This window comes from Mirounga leonina, unplaced genomic scaffold (genome assembly GCF_011800145.1).
Source record: "Mirounga leonina isolate KUSES-001 unplaced genomic scaffold, KU_Mleo_1.0 Mir_170, whole genome shotgun sequence".
Taxonomy (NCBI): Eukaryota; Metazoa; Chordata; class Mammalia; order Carnivora; family Phocidae; genus Mirounga; species Mirounga leonina.
Window position 1 is genome coordinate 24880615 of NW_023270433.1, and position 15302 is coordinate 24895916.

The 15302-nt window shown below is 38.5% G+C and overlaps 1 long non-coding RNA gene across 3 annotated transcripts in view; it reads left to right on the top strand.

The window, feature by feature from the left end:
* The window catches only part of LOC118017849, a 40180-nt gene that overhangs the window by 5410 nt on the left and 19468 nt on the right, over positions 1-15302 (top strand). For all 3 annotated transcript variants that reach the window (XR_004681245.1, XR_004681247.1, XR_004681246.1), the window contains 2 exons: positions 10765-10878; positions 11571-11782. This is a non-coding gene — a long non-coding RNA (uncharacterized LOC118017849). The remainder of the gene's footprint in view (positions 1-10764; positions 10879-11570; positions 11783-15302) is intronic.

Sequence of the window (15302 nt, forward strand, 5' to 3'; positions counted from 1 at the left end):
GAGCCACCCATGAATAAACGCAAATTAAAACAAGGTGATACTTTTGTGTTAAAATTAACAATTAAGACTCCGTAACCTCCCCAAATACCAAAAGTGTGCGGGAAAGATGTTTCCATAGTTTGCTAGTGGGTTTACAACCTTTTGGAAAGCCATTTAGCAATATAGCTGGTTCTTAACTTCTCAAATTTCAGTTCTCATACACTCTACATGAATACCTCCAAAACGACTTTCCTCAGCCTATCTATGACTTGAAAAGTTGATTTAATGGTGTAGTCACCCAGCCAGTGGGGCAAAGGCCTGGCATTCACATGTTTTATGTTTAAACAGTATCATTTACACAACCCCAACATTCCTTTTTCTCATTTGAACTGATTTTCTCATTAGTTTTGCAAGACTAAAAAACTGTTAGCAATAAATTGTGAAATAGATCTTTTGCTAAAGTCCAATATGTTTAAACAGTTTTGGTACTTTTGTTTTCGTGTTTTTCCCAGCTCAACATTCTGTTTCTCATTTGACAGGCTTTTTCATTTCCAGCTAAAATTGATTTTAATTCATGAGTTTATTTCAAGTATACCTGACTTGTCTTTGGAGCTAAAAATCATAGCTGGCTTTTTGTTGAAATCATGTTTATTTGTTAATTAGTTTATTATCATTTATCCTCCTGTATTCATTGGGAAGCAGTTATATGCCAGGCCCTACCTAGTTCGGGCTGTCTCTGCCCTCAAGAGATTAATAGGAGAAACAAGCAAGGAGCTGTGTGATGTGTTGGGATTGGGGCAGGCTTCAGGAAGGCAGTGAAGTTTGATTAACTCTGGGTGGGCTGGGAGATGGACGCAGGGACTCGGCATCTTTTCAGCTCTCTCTTCCACAGCCAGTTATCTAGTCTATGTATTGGCCAAATGTTCTGAAAATTGTGTTAGAATTAGAATGTTATCTTGTCATAAATGAAACTATGAATAAATTAATATAATTCTATGAGCTTCTCTGAAGAAACTCTATTTAGAGCATTTAAAGAACATCTTTTTTAAACTTTAAATGGAAAGTGTGGGTTCCTTTTCTATGGACCCATGTTGATTATTTCTGGTTTTGCAATATGTGCCCGCTTGTGTTTTGCAGAGTTGTTACACTATATATTAATTAAGAAGAGCCCCAGGACCCAAAGTGTTTGAAGTTTAGATAGTAGTTGTCCCACTGACATCTTTTCTTGTGTAGTTATTGTTGTATGAAATTGGTTTTATAGTTTCTAGTTTATATATAAACTAGCTATATATGTAATTATATGTAAACATATATATAATTATATATAATTAATAGAATTGACTACATAAAGATTTCATGACCTCATCATGTAATAGCAATGTAAACAGAATAACAAGCATGCAACCAACTGGAAAATATTTCTAACATGTGACAAATTTAATATCCTTAATATATAAATTACTCACAAATTGGAAAAAAAAGCATTGTGATCCAATTAAGCAAAAGCATAAAAAGTTTATACAGAAAATTCATGGCAAAAATACAATTAGTAGTGCTTATTATGTGCCCAGGTGTTTTTCTAAATGCCTAATAGATTGACTTTTAACCCTCATGTCAATTATGAGATGACTCTGATCAAGTTACTTAATCTTCCTGTGCTTCAGTTTCCTTTCTCTGTGCACATGTCTGAGAATTTTTCTGTGAGGGGCGCCTGGGTGGCTCAGTCGTTAAGCGTCTGCCTTCAGCTTGGGTCCTGATCCCAGGGTCCCGAGATGGAGCCCCGCATCAGGTTCCCTGCTCAGTGGGAAGCCTGCTTCTCCTTCTCCCACTCCCCCTGCTTGTGTTCTCTCTTTCGCTGTCTCTCTCTCTGTCAAATAAATAAAATCTAAAAAAAAAAAGAATTTTTCTGTGAAAAATGCAAAGAAGTAAAGTTGTTGGGTTGTAGAGACTGTGTATTTTTAATAGGTCCTACCAAAATTCTATCCACATTGCCATGTCAATGTATGTTCCCATCAACACTGTTTGAGATAACCACTTTCCCCTGGCCCGAGCCAACACTTAATAGGCTCTGTAATTTCCTTTTTTTGCCAATGTGGTGGGCAAATCACTTCTGCCTCTCAAGAATTCAAATCCTGCTGAGCATCTTTTCGTGTGCTTCATGGCCATTTGTGTACCTTTTTTGGAGAAAGGTCTATTCAATTACTTTGCCCATTTTTGAATTGGGGTGTTTTTTGTTGTTGAATTCTAGGTGTTCTCTATGTATTCTGGTTGTTAATCCTTAGTCAGATATGTGATCTGGAAATATTTTCACCTATTCTGTGAGTTGCCTTTTAGTTCTATTAATAGTATCTGTCAGGCTATTCGGGCCACGATAACAAAATACTGTAAACTGGGTAGTTTATAAACAAAAGACATTTATTTCCCACAGTTCTGGAGGCTGGAGAGTCCAAGATGAAGGTACTGGAAGATTCAGTGCATGGTTAGAGCCCACTTCCTGGTTTATAGATTGCAGTCTTTTCATTCACTGTGTCCTCACATGGTGGAAGGGATGAGAGCTCTCTCCAGAGTCCCTTTTATAAGGGCAGTAATCTCATTCATGAGGGCTCTGCCCTGATGCCCTAATCACCACCCAGAGGCCCCACCTCCTCATGCCATCACCTTGGGGGTTTGGATTTCAACATGTGAATTTTGACGGGACACAAATATTCAGACCATAGTAGTGTACTTTGTTGCACAAAGCTCTTTAATTTTCATGAAGTCCAATCTGTCTATTTTTCCTTTTGTAGCCTGTGCTTACGGTGTCATGTCCAAGAAATTGTTGTCACTTCCAATATCATGAAGGTTTCCCCTACGTTTTCTTCCAAAAGTTTTATAGTTTTAGATCTTATGTTTAGGTCTTTGATCCATTTTGAGTCAAATTTGTATATGGTGTTATGGAGGGTCTAGTTTCCTTCTTTTGCATGTGGATACTAGATGTTCACTTTTATTACATTTGATAATTTTCCATATCGCAAAGCCCCTTGAAGAGTGCTGTGTCTTATAATCCTTTATATCCCTCAGTACCATGCATTTAACAAGAGTTCAATGCACTTAAAAAAAAAAATGCTTTGTAGTTACTGACTATTGAATTGAAAATATTACCCTGCACCTTAATTGTAGGGCCAGCTCATAATAGGCATTTAAAAAATGTTTATTGAATTATGGAATTGAATATACTTATTCTAAGGGATTTCATTGTCAAAGAAAAAATATTTTTTCAATTAAGTGATATTGACAGAATTGGAAAATGAGGATTATTGTAAATGTTGTATTACACAAAACATATGTATAAAAAGAGAATGATATAAATACACATATATAAAAAGAGAATGATATAAATACCCCGAAATAATGTACATAGCCATTTTCAAAGCACATACTCAACTTCTACTTTGAAGATGGTGAATTAAAATGAAGAATTCACTATTTTTTTCTCTCCTCCAAATCTTTTTGAAATAATCTGATTAAAAGAAAAGCCATAAGAACTCTGGAAAACCAAAAAGGGTGATGTAATAGTTACATAAAAATGTTCCCAATGAACAAGGCTTGTTGGCACTACATCCTTGTATAGTCCCCTCCCACATCAAAAGCAGGACTTTAGCCAGTAGATCAGTGAGAGTGATGCTGTGCCATTTGAATCTAAGCCTTTAAAAGTCCTGGCGACTTCCTCTTTTACATTGATGGGGAGAAAAATAACTTTTTTCCTCTATCCATCTTAGGTTCCTTGGCTAGGGCCCTGCAGATTAGACCAACTCAAGGCAGATTAACAAGAGAGAAACAAGAATTTAATAACACCTGCATTGCATATATACATAGGAGAACTCAGTGATGATAACTCAAAGAGGTGGTTAGAACTTGGGCTTATATAGCATCTTAGAAAAGCACAATAAATTCCTAGAGAAGTGACAAGATAAAGGAAAAGGGTTATAGGCTTCTTAGGGTGGCAAACTATGGAAAGGTAAACATTGGGGGGAAACTAATGGAGTAGGTTTGTTTGTGCAGGTCCATCTCAGTGTTGGCTTTCTGTCTTTTTCATGGCTATAAAACTTCCCTGGGAGAGGGGAGTTATGGCAGTCCTCATTTCTCAGAAGTTCCTACTTTTAGTCAGATAAGGGAGACTCTGGGTAGATTTCTTTCTGCATCTGTCAATTCTCATTTGCCTCCAGCTCAAAATAATCCTTATGCCAAAGTGGCATATTTTGGGGTGGCATATTCTCATCCCCTACACACTCTTAGAAGCTGGCAATATGTGAAAAGGTCTTTAAGATTTTTTATAATTTTTGACATAATAACTCTATTTCTAGGTATTATTCCTAAGGAAATATTCAGAAATATGAATTCCCTTTTACAAGTAATATTTACATATCATTGTGAATTACAATAATAAGAACTGGAAGGTGAATGTAGCCCTACTGTTGAATGCCAGAAGAATGTTTCAACAAATTATGTTGTATATATTTGTTAAAATTGCTTAGTCACTGACAGTCATGATTTTGGAGCATATTTACTCACAATGAAATGCCACTCATTCATTTATTCATTCACTCTGTAAATATGTGTAAATAATGTGTGTCAGGCAGTATTATAGGTACTGGGTTTTCATAGTGAACAGAACTCTCTTATGGAACAACTACTCCCCTGGAACAGTCATTCAGGAGATGACAGAAAATAAATAGGCAGACACATATATTATGTAAGGTGGTGATAAATGCTAAGAAGAAAAATAAAATCAGAGGAAAGTTACTACTGTTAAAATATGATATAATGATACAATGTTAGGAGATGTTTGTATAGTGTAATCCCAGTTTTGTAAAGAAATAAACAACCATTACCACCACAATAAATACATGTACATAAAGACAGAATAATGACTTAAAAAATTAGAATATTCACAGTGCTTAGCCTAGAGTAGGAGAATAACTGGTAATTTTTTAAAAATGTGCCCACTTTCCAAAATGTCAATAATGAACATTTATTTAGAATCAGAAAGCCAGGGCGCCTGGGTGGCTCAGTTGGTTAAGCGACTGCCTTCAGCTCAGGTCATGATCCTGGAGTCCTGGGATCGAGTCCCGCATTGGGCTCCCTGCTCGGCAGGGAGTCTGCTTCTCCCTCGGACCCTCCCCCCTCTCATGTGCTCTCTTTCTCATTCTCTCTATCTCAAATAAATAAATAAAATCTTTAGAATCAGAAAGCCACAACACAAATCTTTGAAAAATCCATAGAATTAGGTTTAAAATGAAAATATTAATTTACACATGTTTATTCTTAAGTTCAATTGCTTAAAAGAACATGACATTTGTCAGAACCCATAAAATGTACAACGTGGACTGGACCCTAATTTATACTATGAATTTTGGGTGATAATAATGTATCATTGTAGTATCATGGAACATAACAAGTGTACAATCATGGTACAGAAGGTCCATTGTGGGAAAGGTGTTGTTAGGGTGTAAGATAGAGGATACATGGGAATTCTCTGTACTTCCTACTTAATTTTGCTGTGAACCTAAAATTGCTCTAAAAAATAAAGTTTATCTTTTTAAAGATTTATTTACTTGAGAGAGTGCATGTGTGCACATGCATGAGTTGGAGGAGGGGCAGAGGAAGAGGTAAAGAATCCCAAATAGACTCCCCACTGAGCGAAGAGCCTGCTATGGGGCTCTATCTCATGAACCACAAGAGCATGACCTGAGCCAAAATCACGAGGCAGACACTGAGCTGACTGAGGCACCCAGGTGCCCCCAAAATAAAGTTTATTAATTAAAAAAAAATAACATGGCAGCCGTAACGATGTTAAGCATAGAATTTCTTTAAAGAGGAAATTTTGGAAATACCCTTTATCTCAGTAAATTTGGCACAAATCATATTTCTCTTTCTCACAGTTCAAGAAGCATGGTTTTTCAGTATCACCTGGTAAACACGTCCATTTAGAAGGGGCAAACCATATTTACCAAGCTCATCAAACTGAGATACAAAACCAATGCCTGTTTAATATTTAGAATGAGAAAGTACTGTCATGTCAGCTGGAATACATGTATGTGTTGGTGGAAGCAACATTTTTTTCTGTGAAGGCATGGAAAAATGCTTTATTATCAGAAGATTGCCTGGAGAGACTGAAATTAGAGGAAGTAGTAACTAGTTTTATGATTTGATTCTCAAATGATGTGTTTCTCAAAGTGTAGGTTCATGGACTTCCTACATCAAACTACCAAGGGTGTTTATGAAATGCAGATTCCTAGACACTAACCTAGATTTACCTTATCAGAATCTCCAGGCATGGACCCAGAAACTGCATTTTTAACAAGCACTTTTACAAAGCAGAAGTTTGTAAACCACTGGTACTTGGATATAAGGTAATGATGCCCTTTCTCCACAATAGGGAAAACTTTGCTGATGGGAAATTTAACAACTCAAGGGTGTTGGTGAGACATACTTTTCTCTAAATCTACTTCGAGAGCACTGGTAATTTTAAACTCTGAGCCTCTGCTTTTCTCTGATTCCTTGACTATGTTAACTTTATTTAATTACTGTCAAGTCATCACAGAAAATTATTCCTTTTTCTCTTCATATCACTGCCCAGAGTTATTATATTCTTTCTATGTACTCTATAGAGGGATAATTACATACAGTGACAGTGACAGTGACAGTTTGATGAGTTTTGACAAATGCATATATCCATGTAACCAACATTCCAGTTGAAAAATAGAATATGGGGCACCTGGGTGGCTCAGTTGGTTGAGTGACTGCCTTCAGCTCAGGTCATGATCCCGGAGTCCCAGGATCGAGTCTCACATCGGGCTCCCTGCTCAGTGGAGATCTGCTTCTCCCTCTGACCCTCTCTCCTCTCATGCTCTCTCTCTCTCAAATAAATAAAACTTAAAAAAAAAAAGACTTAAAAAAAAAAAAGAAAAATAGAATATGCTATCATGCTAGGAAGTTCACTAGGGTCCCTTTCCATTTTATCCCTGCCCCATCTATCCTGGCAACCACTATTATGATTTATATCCCCCCAGATCAGTTTTGCCTGTTCTTGAATGTCATAAAATAGTGTATTGATTATGGGCTAACCCCATAGTTGTTATAAAAGATGACACTCATTTTTCCAAGTTATTTTAAGAGAAACTAGACAACTCTTAAGAAACTCCAACATATTTCAATTTTCACTGGTAAAGGTGGAATACCTTAATTAAGATTTCTTTGCCTAGAGATATAAACAGGATCCTGCTGAGGACTTTACAAACTATCCTTCTGTAGCCAGTTAAACCTTCAATTAAAACCAGCTTTAATGTATCAGTTATAAAACTCTGATAGTAAAAGAGAGAATGCAATTGGGAGAAATTTTTCTGACCCAAAAGAATGATATCATGTAGATTCTGCAAGAATTTTAAGATCAACTTGCTGAAATATGATTAATAATAGTAGGAAGAAAGTTTGGAGATAGGCAAATGTATGCCACTTGATCCATAGACTGGACCACCAAGTCTGGTCCCAGATTAGATTCTAAAAGGGATCGGTAATGTTTTCCCCAAACTTGGGTTTCACCATACTCTTACACACTTTTGTGTTTTCAGCCCCATAGTCGCAGTCCTTATCAGAGCCTAAAGGAATGTGACATCATTTGAGAAATATTATATCCTTTCTACCATCCATTATCATAATTCCCTGGGTCCATAACACTTTCTCTGGTTCTTACCGTTTTTGCATGCTTTCATTCTTCCAGTACTTGAACATTTCTCCTACTATTTGTGTGGTTCCATGTCACTCTTGTAGAATTGTCATTTGCCTCTGTCTTTCTCATCATTCATTCTGTATCCTAGCTTAAAGAGCTCTATGTCATCACTTTAATTTTTTTAAGAATCTCCCCACATTTTTCTCCTCACTGGAGTTGCCCAAGGTCATATTTCTGAGCACTTCCTGGTTCTGTCTTCTTTTGGAAACTTGTGGAATTGTGCCTGTATTTAAAAAAAATTAAAAGATAGGGGCACCTGGGTGGCTCAGTTGTTAAGCGTCTGCCTTCAGCTCAGGTCATGATCCCAGGGTCCTGGGATCGAGCCCCACATCGGGTTCCCTGCTCTGAGGGAAGCCTGCTTTTCCCTCTCCCATTCCCCCTGCTTGTGTTCCTTCTCTCCTTGTGTCTCTCTCTGTCAAATAAATAGATAAAATCTTAAAAAAAAATATGTTGAAGTCTATCTTCCTAAAGTCCTCTGTACACATTTTATCCAGCTCAGTCTTGCCCTACTTTGAAGGTGATATGGCCATGTTCTTCCAGGTTCCCATCCCTTTCACTCTGAAGAATGGCTTCTTCCCATTGGTTGGAATCAGAGCACAATTATTTCTATTACTTCCTTTACCCTCTAGGACATGAAATTGTTAGGGAGACAAGTGAAAAACTCTGCTTTTATCTGAATGAAGTATCCAAATGTTATCTGTATTGTGTACGCTCTGCCAATTTTGTGGCTTTCTTCCATGTGGCTCAGCTCTGCATCCATGAAAACATCGCTTCTGTTCTTCTCTTCTTTCATCTTCATCCAAGTGTTCAGAGAGTCCTCTGAATCTATTGTTATCACAGCCTACAGTGCTGCTCCATCTCCTTCCAACAGGTCTTTGTGCACAGCATACCCTTCTATCACTGTGTTCCCATGGATCTGTTCCATCTCGCCAACTCTCAGTGGTATTTGTGAGGTCTTGTTTGTCGCCCTGTGCTAAATATCAAAGTTGCTGTGTTGCTTGTGTTCTGTGCATGATATCTGGACATCTGCTGCCTACGCTTTCTTTCTGATGTCCTTCCCAATTGTTTTCTTATTGAATCACTCGGCACCTCCCTCGCTATTGAAATTCTTCCCAGGCCCTCCTTAATGTCATTCATGGAAACCCATTTCAGTTTAATCTAGGTGTTTTTTTCTCCCTTCCCATCTGTTTTCCATTTACAGCCCCTTTGGCCAGATGAGTTGGTATCTGACTAAACACATTCTTTTCAGTCTTTGAAAAATTCTCTTCATTCCCAGTCAAATATCTGTCATTCCTACATTTGAAGCTGTGGCCCTGAAATAAAAATTTGTACCAAGTGTGTACCTAGTGGTTCACTTTTCATATCATATTTTTGTTCTAAACATTTGTGCCCCTAAGTCTTTTATGTCCCAAATTTCACATCATCTTGAGATGCTTCCATAGTCTATTTTGATGGGCTTTCATTTCCCTGTAACTTGGCAGGTGATACCTTTGACCAGCCTCAGCAGGATCTGCCATGTGCTAGATTTGTACTCCATGAAGATAACACCCCCTTCTTGCATGACTTGATTGTGTCAATTCACAGGCATTACTATATCCCTTACAAGGGGTTCCCCAAGTCCCAGTGCTTGGCTTTTCCTCCATAACTTTATCATTTCATTTGTCTTCTTCCTCTGTAGGAGAGCATTATTACAAGTGGTGTAGTACAGTAGAAAGGAATTTTGCTCTGCTACTTGTTATTTGGTAGCTAAGGAGGACAAATAAGTGAACTCTACAAGCCTCAGCTTCCTTATCCTTCAAATGGGGAGAGAATACTGACCTTATAGAGTTATTGTGATGATTTAATAAGATACTATATACGAGACCACTTTGTAAGCTAAAAGTAGAACAAACATAGGTTTTAAGAATAGTCATTAGATTATTTAGTTTTCCTCCCCGCTGCAGAGCACATGGAGCATGCATGAGAATTTGCTCAACATTGGCCCTAACCCTGTATTAACTCAGTTATTGAGTGCCTCCTGGAAGCCAGGTCCTCTGAAAGGAGAAACAAGGCATGTGTGCAAAACTTGGTGATGGAGTACTTGGCCAGAAAGAAACTGAATTCGGGAACATTTCCTTTCCCCAGAAGATTAAAGTCGGCATTGTGCTGGCCTGTAAGCCTCCTACAGTCATCTGTGCCATGCCTTGTTCTTTGGATTTTAACACTTGAACAAGTGCTTCTGGGCACCCAGAGGTCAGCCCAGTGGTGTGCAAGAATCTGCTTATTTTCTAGAACCCTGGATCTCTAGCTTATGCAGGATCCACCCTAAGCTAAATTCATCTGGGAATTTGCCACAGTACACCCTTATCCACCCTGACCATGATGGGATGGCATGGTTCTCTAGCAAGTTTGTAGGACCGGCATTAATAACAAATAACTATGACAGTACCAACTACAATTCACATGTTTTGAATACGTACCATATGTCCATACTCTGTTAGGCTCTTTATATACATCAGTGCTTTTCAACCATTAAAAATTATTGCTCCCCTAAGAATGGCTCCCCGTTCTTAGACATATTTTTCTTAATATCCCTTCTATGACATTTTAATACCACAGATAATACCGGGTGCTTGTTTAGGTACTGTATGCATGTAAGGTACTTTCTGTGATTTATATGTGAAGAGAGTGAGATTTTTTCACCTTCTCCCCCAAGAACCAATTTTCACCCCCCATTGAGGGTGATATTACCCCCATTGAGAGTGTGTGTGTGTGTGTGTGTGTGTGTATTCTTCCCCTTCCCTCAATCATTCCCCAAGTAATTTGCAAACTGTTTGCTCAATCCCTGAACCTATTACACAACTATTGACCCCAGGGAAAGAGACCTTAATTCGGAGGTAACAGCAAACACTCCATTTAAGGAAAGGCTGCATTTTCTACATAGAGCCCAGCCCCAGGTCAAGCCTGGACAGACCCCAGCTTGATGAAGTCTTGTGGTCTCTCTCACATACTGTTTTCTTTATGACCTCCTCCCCCAGGACCTTGAATGGATGCTGAACATTCCTTATCAGAAACCTGAGGAGGATACTAAAAAGACAGCCACAATTTTCCTTCTGCTTGCTGCCAAGTTTCTTGAGGTCCCAGCTGTTGGGGTAAGATTTTGTAGGATTTCATATATATATATAAAAGCACGCACACACTGCAATCTGAGGTTTCAAATGCTGTCTTAGTTTTCTGTATCAAAGGGCTAGAAAATATGGAAATGAGGGAATGTAGTAGAAGGATGGGTGAAGGAGAGAAGGAGAGAGAGAGGAGAGGTCGGAAGACTAGAGGGATGGGGGTGGGAGGAAGAAAGAAAAGGAAGAGGAAGTGTAATGGAAGGAGCAAGGGCCTTGCAATCAGACAACTAGCCTGGTCACTTTGTGACCTGGGGAAAGTTATTTAAATGCTCTAGGTCATTAAAAGAATTGTTCTACAGGGTCTATCTTTGTATGCACAATATCTGGCATACAAAAGGTGCCCAGTTATGTCAGCATTATTATTATCATCACACATACATATTGGTAATAAAAGGAATTGGAATCAAATAAGTTTGCCATTCAAGTTTTCTAATCTTAGAAAAGGCTTATGTGTACCAATACATATGGGCACAGCCGCAAGGGCATTCAGGACCTCAGGAGCAAAGGCTGATGGCAGAGGAGGACACATCTGGAGTTTCTAAGGGGCCCAAAAAAGAGCACTCCTGTTTCCCATTGCATTTTTAAACCAGGGGAGATCTAAGACAAAGGAGTCATCAGTGGAGGCCAATATATGGCCCTCATTACTGATCAATGCTACTTTACAGAGCTTGACTTCTATCTTTGAGCAAGTGGAGTTCTCAACATCAAACTCCAGCATTCGACCAACTTACTCACCAGCCTCAGGCAACACCAGAACATGGCAGCCTCCCCCATGTGCGGAAAGATGCCTCTTTCTGTGGGTATTCTCTAAGGAAAGGAACAGAAACAAGAGCTAGGCCATGCATGACTTCTTTCTCCTTCTAAACTCACCAACCAGGTAAGTCAATTCATCTCCCGGGGGGGGGGGGGGGGGGGGGGGGAGGAATGTGTGACGGAAAGAAGAGGCCAGGTGTGTTCTGCCAGTGGATATCCTTTGACCTGGACAAGATAAAACAAGAGGGGGCTGGATGTGAGAGTCCCACGCTCTAACTGGCTCAGAGGTAGTAATGCAAGGTGACAGAACTGGGAGAATTTCATCAGTCTGTAGAACTGGCCCTAAGTGGGAGGAAGGGATACTGTAGTATGCTTCAAACTGGTCAATAATGAGCAATCTGGGAAAAAAACGATACCCGTTTATAAGTTTTACTGATATAAAGGGTGTGTAGCACACAATTTATAAATAATAATAAAACACACAATACTCTCTTTCAAATTCCATGTAGCCAGTTGATTCTCACTGAATGTTCTCGCTGATTTTTGCTGAACTCTTGTATCCATAGCCAACCTGTGGTTGCAATTTAACCATGATTTGACAAGTGGAGTCATTTCCACCATCCAGATAACAATAGATGTGAATAACTCACAAGCATAGACAATAGCAAAATGTAGTAGGATTATTGAGAAGTGATGAGTTTGCGTATTTATGACCTTTGTTTTTAATGTAAATTAATTGTATTTTATATCATATTGAGAAGTGATGAGTTTGCGTATTTATGACCTTTGTTTTTAATGTACATTAATTGTATGTTTATATCATATACATTTTAATAATGGCTGTGTTTAACAGTCCAACTTGTAAAAAGCCTGAAAATTTATCCAGTCAGCACACCACTGAGGAGTATCCAACAGTTCAAATGATGTTCAGCCCCCACCTAAGGAGATATTGGGGTGCCACAGGTGGACAGAGGGCAGGCGGGCTGCAGGGATTGCCAGGCATGAAGAACAGCATCCACCAGGGGGCAGTGTGGTTCCAGGTGGTCCCTTAGGCAGGGAGCCAGACCTCAGCCTGTGGTTACTAGAGGACTAAGGACAAGCACCAGGACCGGAGGCAGAAGGTTGAGACTTGGGGCTTCTCTCTGGGTGCTGACTGGAAACCAAAACACATGACCTGAGCTGCTATTGGAGGAGGGGTCAGGGGAGAATCATCCTGCTCCCTGCACCCATCTGGCTTCAGGACAGGGCAAGAAGGCCCATTGCAGACCCCACTCTCTGGTGAGGTGAAGACTCAATCTGGACAGGAAATGTACTTGGGGCTCAGAAGCTTGAGTGAGACAGAACTTAATTACCTAAAATGGGGTTCAGGGCCTGTCACTGAGAGGACCAGGGAGGGGAGACCAACAGTAGAAGCCAAGCAGAATTTTCTAGTCAGCTAAAAAATGTGGAGCCATGAGGGACACAAGCAGAATCACAAAAATCCATTTCCAAACTGCTTTCTTTCCTGCACACAGGAGCTGTGGTTGAGTTTTTAAGTGGGAGCAAGTTACGTAGCACAACATACCCATCAACAGAGGCTATGATATGATAAATACTTTATAAATTTATCCTAATTCCATTTCATATGCTTACAGTCACTTTCTAGAAGCCCCACTTAAGGCTTAAATGCCTCTTTTAGGAGTTTGAAGGTGTAGTTTCTTGGTGACTTACTTTTTCTCTATCCAAAATAAATCTAGCCACCTTAACAGAGCAAAAGCAAAACTAGTACCTGGAAAACATCACATTTTCTTGCTAATTTAGGCAAAATGGTCCCTAGAATTTTATAAACCATCCAAATCATTTATATAAAGTTTTTGTTTTTTCTCTACACTCACCTGTTAGGAGATTACTTCCTTGTTTTGTTTATGAAGGTCTAGCTTTGTCCTGAAACTTGAAAGCCCAGGATTTCAAAAGAGTTGTGTTTATCTCTTTGCTTGCTTCAGTCATGAATTGCTCCTAGGCCACGGGAGAAAAGTCAGTTCATATTGATGTGTGGGCCTTAGGTTAATAGAAGATCAACAATTTTAGTTTGAGACGATAACGTCTTACCTTGTTATTTTTAACAGTTCATGAACTGTTAAGTTCAGTGATATATTAGAAATAATGGGAAAACAGCAAATTGTGGGTGATTAATGTCTAGCATAAATTAGTTCAAGTTGTTAAATTTATTTATTACAAACAGTATATTATGTCTATATTAAAAAGCTAAGTCATGTTTTATAGAGAAGAATAAGAGAAAAGATATCTAAAATAAATTAATGAATAGGATCACAGTATATATACTGTTTTATAACTCAAATATTTTTTACAGTACATAATTTTAAGTGTGTGCATAAGGAGACAATAGAGTATAATGAACCCTCGAACTTTGTAAATCTTGTTTCATCTATCGCTTTATAACACCATCGATGTGACATTTCATCTCTAAATACAGAACTTAATAAATAATAATATACCATGATCACATTTAAAAAATCATCGTAAAAATGCCATAGTATCATTCAATATACGACTGTTGTTCAAATGTTCTCAACTTTCAGGTGTGCGCGCACCTGCCTGTATGCGCACTTGGACTTCTAAAGGTGATATAATATATTGCCGGTGGTTAATATGTCTCTTAAGTGTCTTTTAATCTGTAGGTTCTCCTGTCATTTCTTTTGTTTTTATAATTTATTTATTAAAGATAACTTCTTTTTGTTACTTACTAAATCACAAATATTTCCCCACCATTCATTAAGTCTTCATAATATTCCATTGTATGGACGTTCCATGATTTATTTTCACAACCTTCTACTGTTGGATAATTAATTGTGTCCAACATTTTCCTAACATTCAATTTATTGTAAACAACACCCTAATACGTATATCTGTGGGAACTTGCTTGATTGTTTAAGAAAAATTGATAGATACAGAATTCCTGGTTGAAAGAATCAGTGTCTCTCTCTCTCTCAACCAATGCTTTTTCCAATGGTTTGCTTTACTTCTAAAGTAAAGGTATGGACTTGCTTTTGAATTTGATTTAAATTTAAACTCTCCAAAAATTGAGGATTCCTGTAGTAAATATTGAAACCATTTCTTTCTATACTGGTAAGGTTCAGGATTTGGTAAACAATCTTTCATTATGGAAGGGTCAGGGAGAGATTTATGGCCAGATGACTATACAGGTGTTGACAGTTGAAGAGCAGGTTAGACTGGAAGGTGTCATATGTCCTTAATGACCCACCCCTCTGGCTTGATGAGTCACTTTAGTTTGAGCTGAAAATGTCACTCTCTTTCATATGATTCATGAAAAACCCTGAGCGTGTAAATAGAATGCCTTGGAAAATGTGTTCACTCCTTCTTTGATTGGCTATGCTCATACTCTGAGGTTACAAGAAAGTCTAGTCTCCTGGAGGGAAGGTGAGTAGTTGTTATTGCCACAGGATAAGATTCCATAACTTTCTTTGAAAGCTCCCAGGAATTCAATGTGGGGTTGCATGAATGGGAAGGGGGTGGGGGTAACGATAAAACAAGATCAGCCATGAATTGGTAACTATTGAAGCTAGAAGATAGGTACACGGTAATTCATTGTACTGTTTTCCCTGATTTGGAGAATGTGTGAAAAT